This window comes from Bos grunniens, chromosome 7, assembly GCF_055505025.1.
Source record: "Bos grunniens cultivar Pamir isolate PY7600 chromosome 7, Bosgru_T2T1.0, whole genome shotgun sequence".
Lineage (NCBI taxonomy): Eukaryota > Metazoa > Chordata > Mammalia > Artiodactyla > Bovidae > Bos > Bos grunniens.
Genome location: NC_141171.1, coordinates 11,984,705 through 11,993,837, shown reverse-complemented (window position 1 = coordinate 11,993,837; position 9,133 = coordinate 11,984,705).

Sequence of the window (9,133 nt, the reverse complement as noted above, 5' to 3'; positions counted from 1 at the left end):
CATCCCTGTAGTTTCACCATCTGGTCCAGCACCTGACGCAAAATAAATGATTGTCCTCAAACAAATCAATGAGTGATTTAGTTAATTGTCTACTCAGCTCACACCTAAATGAGAAGAGGAAGAAAAGCAAAGCTGAGTAATACAAGGGTATGACAAAGGATGCAGCCCACCCACGAGGCATAAAAAAACCTTCCAAGTAGCCCCCACACTGTGGAAGTTCTGGCCATTGCATTCAATTTTGCGTACAGAGTTTCCTTTTGGGTGATGAAAACGTTCTGGAATTAGATAGAGGTGATGGTTGTGCAACCCCAAAACTGGGTGCCTCTTGGTGGGTGTTGAGTCAAAGGACACAATCAAGTCAAAGACTGGAAGAAGGAACCTTGGATGTATTTTCTGCAGCAAGTAAAGAGAACACTGGGATCTTTCCCAAAGAACAAAACTGAGGAAGTTTTAAGCTAAGGGTACATGCATATTCATGAAGTGACTTGAGCAGAGAAGAACTCAACATGGAATTGGAGCAAAGGTCAACAAAGTTCAAGCCTTGTGATTGAAGTCACGAGGGTCAATGTCATCACGCCATCCTCTACCTGGAGGGGGGCGCTTAGTTCCGACTGAACTCAAAGACATGTATCAGACTGTTATGTATAATATATCCCTACAGGTGGAACTAGGACTCTGTTTTGTTGCTAACCTATTGTTTCTTGACTGCTTTGCCTGTATTCCTGCATTCTCTCACTCATAACTGAGACCTGGTCAAAGTAAGCATTGCAACCAAGCTTAGATCCCCAAATGGCTTAGGCTAGAAAAGGCTTCACTTATGTCAAGAAAGCCATTCCCGGGGACTCCCCTAGTGATCCAGTGGTTAAGAATCCTCCTTGCAATCCCTGGTAGGGGAACTAAGATCCCTCATGCCACAGGGCAACTATGGAGCCAGTGGGCTCTCGAGCCCTCATGCCGCAACTAAGATCCAAAAAGATCAAATAAATAAATTTGAAAGAAAGAAGGATGTCTGGTCCTTTTTCTCCAGGGACTCCCTACCCTATCTGCTTGCAATTACACAACCCTGTGAATGTACTAAATGCCACTGAATTGTTCATTTTTACATGGTTGACTTTATGTTTTGTGAATTTCAATCTTTAAAAGCAAAAAAAAAAAAAAAAAGATATACAAATGTGAGACTTGGCTAAAAAGGAAAAACAAAGGCTCCCTCTGGCTGCTGAGTAGAGAATAGACTTACTACAAGGCTGGAGCAGAAGTTGAAGTTACCTAAGTTCTTCAGCTTTAGTCATTTTACTTTCATTGGTTCTATTATTTCAGAAATATTTCTTGAGGGACACAAAATGTTTGGTCTCAGTGCTATTAAAACTATTTAACTTCTTCTCGGTCTTAGGAAATGCCAAGAAATAAAGATGCTGGGACTTCCCTGGTGGCCCAGTGGGTAAGACTCTGTGCTCCCTATGCAAGGGGCTCAGGTTCAATCCCTAGACAGGGAATGAGATCCCACATGCCACAACAAAGATCCAGGACAGCCAAATAAATTTTAAAAATAAAAAGAAAGGAAGATGTTGCCCCTGAGCAAACTGGTGGGGTCCACAGTTTGATGGTCTCAGACAGATACTGCCCCAGTGTTAGCATCTTGGAGCAGTAGCTAACACCCTTGGAGATCTTGCTATGTACAAAGTACAATATTAATCTCTTTACTTTTGAGTATATGCTTGTGAGCTGATGCGCTGTTTTATCACCCTTTCTGCAATAAATCCGTGAGTGCTGCACATTCCTTTCCTTCAGCCTTTATGCTTTTAGCCTCCGGAGGCTGCAAGCTTCAAGTCACCTTCTGCTGACTGTGTCCCATCTCAAGACTATACCACACATCATTTCACTTTCTGCAGCCTTCTCCAACCCTGCAGGTTGGAGAAGAGTGTGGAGTTAAAGATCACTGGGGTGCAGTTGGTCATGATTAACATCGACACATCATATCACACGTTCCCTAGCAGGATATACTTAAAAGGGCTGCTGTAAACTGAAAGTTTGTGTCCTTCTAAATTTCATGTGTTAAGACTCTAAGCCCCTGTTAATCAGCTATACCCCAATATAAAATAAAAAGTTTAAAAATTTCTTTTTGGAAAGAATATATACGATGAAATATTTTGTCGGTGTTAAAAAAAACAATAAATCAGATATTTTTAAAACAAACAAAAAAAACAAACAAAAAATCTAAGCCCCATAGAGAACAAGTGTATGGACACCAAGGGTAGAAAGGGGGAAGAGAGTGGGATGGATTGGGAGATTGGGATTGACATATATACACTATTACGTATAAAATAGATAACTAATGCGAACCTACTGTACAGCACAGGGAACTCCGCTCAGTGCTCTGTGATGACAAAGAGGGGAAACGTGTATACCTAAAGCTGATTTACGTTGCACTGCAGCAGAAACTGACACACCACAGTAAAGCAACTAAGCTCCAATTTAAGGAAAAAAGTTAACCCACAACATGATGATATTGGGAGGTGGGGCCTTTGGGAAGTGATTAGGTCATGAGGGTGGAGCTTTCATGAATAGAATTAGTGCCCTTACATTCAGGGAAGCTGGGTTAAGTGTGTAAGAACTCTCTGTACTATTTTTGTAACTTTCCTATACATCTAAAATCATTTCAAAATACAACTAAAAAGCTTAAAAAGAAAGATTTCAGGTTTTGACCTTCAACTGATGGAAAACATGATCCAGCAGATAAATGTTCCTACCTCTAGCTTTCAGACAGACATTGTTGGGAGAAATCTTTATTCTATGGCCCACAGCAGTGACCACAACAACTCACCTCATCTTGGCTTTTCCCCCTTCTCCATTGTGTTCTCCCAGCTCTTTCACTCCTCATCCCTGGGGTCACCTCTGACAAGGACCCCTCTCTTTGACCAAACTTTACTCAGGCTCCTCTGAACTCTCTTGTCCTTGTCCTACTGAATCCAGTTGACACATAACCCAGTTCGTAACTTAGTAACTGATTCCCTCACCACACCCATTGGCTATAAACTACCAGCTTTCCTCGCTGTATTAGGAGTTGAGGTCAATCTCTCTCCTCTATTGCCATAGTCTTGAATAAAGTCTTCCTTGCCTGTTTAACACTGTCTGGTGCAATTTTTCTTTGACATCTCCCAGATAAACAACTTGAGCCCAAGTCCTTGTCTCAAGGGGTCCTGAACTAAGATAATCCCACTAACAGATGAGGAAAATTAGGCACATTGAAGTTAAGGTGTAATCTCAAGGTTTAACAGCCAGGAAATGGTAGAGATAAGATGTAACAGACAGGCCAACATCAGAGTCTGTCCTCTTGATGACCACACTATACTGCCTCTAAGAATTAAAGGATTTTCTGGGACATTCCTGATGGTCCGGTGGCTAAGACTCCATGCCCTCAATGCAGGGGGCCTGGGTTCAATCCCTGCTGGTCAGGAAACTAGATTCCGCATGCTGCAACTAAAGATCCTGCATGCTGAAACTAAGACCTGGGGCAGCCAAATAAGTAAATTAATTTTTAAAAAGAATTAAAGACTTTCTGTTTAAAACTTCACTAATTTAAACCCAGGTTTGTGTCCCCATGATTCCCCAACACAAACCCAAATGCTGTTCTTCTGCCAACTTATTCAAATAATGTGTGTAAGGCAGAGAAATGTGACAGCTTGAAACTACTCTAATTTTACTTACAAATAATTGGGTTGATTCATGCTGTTTTCTCCAAAACCTACCCCCCAAAAACTGGTAATCTGATTGGTGTTACAGAGTGCCAAATTTGTCACATACATCTCTTACAACTTTTATAATTCTCCTTCAAAGGCAACACGCAAAAGCAGTCAGTCACAAAACTAGAGTAGCAAACAAGAGATATTCCAAGATGGGAGAAAGTTAGTTTTTCAAAAGAGATGAAATGAGAAGAAAGAAAGGCAAGAGGGAGGAAAATCAAAGAGCAGCTTCTGGAAGAAAGAAACCTCAGTGTTCCATGATGTAAAGATCATTAATACGGGTGGGATAGGGTGGGAGGTGGGAGGGAGACTCAAGAGAAATTGTGTCAGTCGCTCAATCATGACTCTTTATGACCCCATGGACTGTAGCCCACCAGTCTTCTCTGTCCATGGGATTCTCCAGGTAAGAATACTGGAATGGATAGCCATTCCCTTCTCCAGTGGATCTGCCCAACCCAGGGATTGAACCCAGGTCTCCTGCATTGCAGGTGGATTCTTTACTGTCTGAGCCACAAGGGAAGCCCTGTAAAGATCATTAATAGGGTAAAAAAAAAAAAAAATTTAAATTGCTATAACAGGTACTCAAAAATGTACCAGTTAAAAGAATGTAGAAGTATGGACCTTACTCAGGTAAGTGTCCTCAGATAAGTGGTCCAGCTGTACATGCAGATGCTCTCTATTTGATCACTAGGGACACAGGTAATTTCCACTTCCTTTCTCTGTTATTGCATTAGTTACCTGCTTGTGTGCTCAGGTGCTCAGTCATGTCGGAGTCTTTGCAACCCCATGGACTATATAGCCCACCAGGCTCCTCTGCCGATGGGATTTTCCAGGCAAGAATACTGGAGTGGGTTGCCATTTCCTCCACAGGATCTTCCCAGGGATCAAACCCCATGTCGCCTGTGTCTCCTTCATTAGCAGACAGATTCTTTACCACTGAGCTACCTGGGAAGCCCCATTAATTTTCCAGGTCTGCTTTAACAAAGTGCCACAAATTGGGTGGCTTAAAACATCGTTTACTCTCTGGTGGCCAAGAGTCCAAAATCAAGGTGTTGGCAGGGCCATACTTCCTCGGGCTGTGGTGAAGTCAAGTGAAGTATTATTCATGTCTGACTCTGCAACCCCATGGACTGTGGCCTGCCAGGCTCCTCTGTCCATGGGATTTTCCAGGCAAGAATACTGAAGTGGGTTGCCATTTTCTTCTCCAAGGGATCTTCCTGATCCAGTGATCAAACCCAAGTCTCCCATATTGCAGGCAGGTTCTTTACTGTCTGAGCCACCAGGACCTGTGATAGTGTAGCCAAAAGTGGGGTCCGGTTGCTCACTGCTCAAAAGCCATTAAAGAGGCCAAGTCGGTGGAAAGGCAAGTTTGCCTTATTTTGGATGCCAGCAACTGGGGCAGAGGGTGGAGCCCAAAGGCTGACTCCCCCACCCTGAAAATCAGGAAGCAAGAGCTTTCATAGATGAAAGGAAGGGGCTACAATGCAGAAACTCTGCATTCAACTCTGCATACAACGCAGTCAGCTCGAAATTGGTCTTTGGCATCTGACCAGGGATATCTTAATTGTTTTAGGTACAGAAAACCATTCCATGGTCTGTTTGTTCTCATTTCCTTGAGGCCAGTTCTCAGAATTGTGGCAACTTATGTCATGGCTACCCTGGAAAAGGAAATGGCAACCCACTCCAGTATTGTTGCCTGCAGAATCCCAAGGACAGAGGAGCCTGGTGGGCTACAGTCCATGGGGTCCCAAAGAGTTGGCCATGACCAAGCATACACACACATGTCATGGTTATAGTCAGGTCATCATACAGGTAACTTCTTCCACCTCATGGGGGTTTCAAAACCTGTAAAACAGCTCACAGGATATGGCTCAGAATATTATCTATAGCCCTTGAGAAGGAGCTAAAGGTCCTTGACTATGCTTAATGACTAAATGACTAATATTTGGTCTTCTCTGACTGTTTTTCTTTGTTTCTGCATTTTCTCACTTCTCTGATTAAGCTTATTCTTAAGATTTTTCCACAGACAAAAGGTTGGCAGAGGGCAAGGGACAAGGGACAGAGGGCAAAGGGACAAGAATCATAGGGTCTTGTTCTATTTCAATAGCATCACTTCAGTCTCTGCCCCTGTCTTCACAGAGTCTTCTTCCATCAATTTCTCTCTGTAGTATCCTCTTCTCATAAGAACACCAGTCATTAGAATAGACCCCCCCTTAATGATCTCTTCTTAATGCAAAGACCGTATTTCCAAATAAGGTCACTACTGAGATGTTTTTACTCACACTTTTGACACCAAATGCCTGCATTTTTTCCACATCAATAACCTATTTTCCAATTGGGACCTCAATTGGGTGTCCAAAAATTCAATTCAATAATGATGCTAACTACCCAAAGTTCATGCCAGACCTCAAAGGTTAAGGGCTCAATTCTACAAGACTCTCCACCACTTCATATGCCAATTACAAATCCTGGGCGTCCTGTACTTATGACCAACTATCTATAAAGGGCTACCATGATCACCTCCCTGGGTTCAGTAATTTGCTAGATCAGTTCACATAAGAAAGAAAAGTGAAAGTGAAGTCACTCAGCCATGTCCGACCCTTTGCGACTCCATGGACTGTGGCCCACCAGGCTCCTCCGTCCATGGGATTTTCCAGGCAAGAGTACTGGAGTGGGGTGCCATTGCCTTCTCCAGGGGATCTTCCCACCCCAGGGATTGAACCTGGGTCTCCAACTCAAGTAAAATAGTTTAGTTACTAGTTGTTGTTTAGTCACTAAGTCCTGTTTGACTCTTTTGCTTCCCTATGGACTGCAGCCCACCAGGCTCCTCTGTCCATGGGATTTCCCAGGCAAGAATACTGGAGTGGGTTGCCATTTTCTCCTTCAGGGGATCTTCCTGACTCAGGGATCAAACCCAGGTCTCCTGCATTAGCAGGTGGATTCTTTACCACTGAGCCACCAGAAAAGCCTTTAGTTACTATTACTGGTTTATTACAGAGGATATTATAAAGGATACTTTATATACTTAGAATAACTGAGGTTAGATGATGATATAATTTGGTCAAGATCATACAGTCAGCAAATGGCACAGGGAAGATTGGAACCCCTGTTTCTCCCCTACACAATGCTGTTGATCAAATATAACAGTACCCTTTCTCATCAACCAAAAATAAAACACCATATGTCTGCTTGTTTATTCAAAACACTTGATGAGCTAGTCCTTACCCTCAAGAGGTTTACAACTTATTTAAAAAAAAAAAAAAAAACAGAATCTACTCCACTCTCTATTACTTCCAGTTCAGTTCAGTCGCTCAGTCATGTCTGACTCTTTGCAACCCCATGGACAGCAGCACACCAGGCTTCCCTGTCCATCACCAACTCCTGGAGTTTATTCAAACTCATGGCCATTGAGTCGGTGATGCCATCCAACCATCTCATCCTGTGTCATCCCCTTCTCCCCACGCTTTCAACCTTTCCCAGCATCAAGGTCTTTTCAAATGAGTCAGTTCTTCGCATCAGACAGCCAAAGTATTGGAGTTTCAACTTCAACATCAGTCTTTCCAATGAATATTCGGGACTGATTTCCTTTAGGATGGACTGGTTGGATCTCCTTGCAGCCCAAGAGACTCTCAAGAGTCCTCTCCAGCACATTTCAAAAGCATCAGTTCTTTGGCGCTCAGCTTTCTTTATAGTCCAACTCTCGCATCCATACATTACTACTGGAAAAACCATAGCTTTGACTAGATGGAACTTTGTCAGCAAAGTAATGTCTCTGCTTTTTAACATGCTGTATAGGTTGGTGATAACTTTTCTTCCAAGGAGCAAGTGTCTTTTAATTTCATGGCTGCAGTCACCATCTGCAGTGATTTTGGAGCCCCCAAAAATAAAGTCTGACACTGTTTCCATTGTTTCCCCATCTCTTTGCCATGAAGTGATGGGACCAGATGCCATGATCTTAGTTTTCTGAATGTTGAGCTTTAAGCCAACTTTTTCACTCTCCTCTTTCACTTTCATCAAGAGGCTCTTTAGTTTTTCTTTGCTTTCCGCCATAAGGGTGGTGTCATCTGCATATCTGAGGTTATTGATATTTCTCTCAGCAATCTTGATTCCATCTTGTGCTTCATCCAGCCCAGCATTTTGCATGATGTACTCTGCATAGAAGTTAAATAAGCAGGGTGACAATATACAATTTTGACGTACTCCTTTCCCTATTTGGAACCAGTCTGTTGTTCCATGTCCAGTTATAACTGCTGCTTCTTGACCTGCATACAAATTTCTCAGGAGGCAGGTCAAGATGATATTCCCATCTCTTTAAGAATTTTCCAGTTTGCTGTGATCCACGCAGTCAAAGGCTTTGGCATAGTCAATAAAGCAGAAGTAGATGTTTTTCCTTTAAGTAATAAAATCTCCTGAATTGGAGGGGGGGGTCACATGACCCCCACCTAGAAACTACATTTCCCAGAAGAACTTGCTGCCAGGTGTGGCCATGTGACTATGTTGAATCCCAGTGGGATTTAAGCAATCCTCAAAGCAATTTGGGAATCATCTCCTTAAAAACAAAACTACTCACCTAGACCTCCTCCTCCTTCTGCTGGGAACTAGGCTATAGAGGCAAGCCAGCTCCTACTGTGTATCTGAGGACAGACCCTAGGAGATGGAGAAGAAACAAGACAGAAGGAATCTGGGTTCCTGGATGACCTAAGGGAGCACAGAAAAGAATTAATATCCAACCCTATGTGACCTTATTTGCCCGTGCTTAATTTTAATCAAAGACTTGAGTCCACACAGAGTATATAGCAAGAATGAAACAGAATGACTTACTATAAAAGCTTGTTATAAACATTCCATAAGGCTCAAAGCCATGCAACTAATTACAGTAAAATTATATGTGCATGAAGATTGTTGTCGTTTAGTCACTAAATGGCATCCAACTCTGCTACCCCATGGACTATAGCCCACCAGGCTCCTCTGTCCACAGGATTTCCCAGACAAGAATAATGGAGTGTGTTGCCATTTCCTTCTTCAGGGGATCTTTCTGACCCAGGGATCAAACCCTCATCTCCTGCATTGGCACATGGATTCTTTACCACTGAGCCAACTGCAGGAAGGTAACTGGCACATATGGAAACTTCAGGCAAATAGAAAAAGACATCTACTCTAATAGAATTAGAATAGGGTCCAGGATCCTTCAACTTCGGGAACACAGTCTAGGCAGGATTTCAGCCCCCTTTCCAGCCTCTCAGCCAGTCACAGCATGAACATACACAGCAGTTCATATTTTCTGCATATCTATATGCAGAAAAACGAGGTGGGATCTTGTATCTAAATGAATTTTCTATAAAGTGAATCGTTTTCAGTGCACTGGGGAAGTTTTCTATTTAAAGAAATCCTCC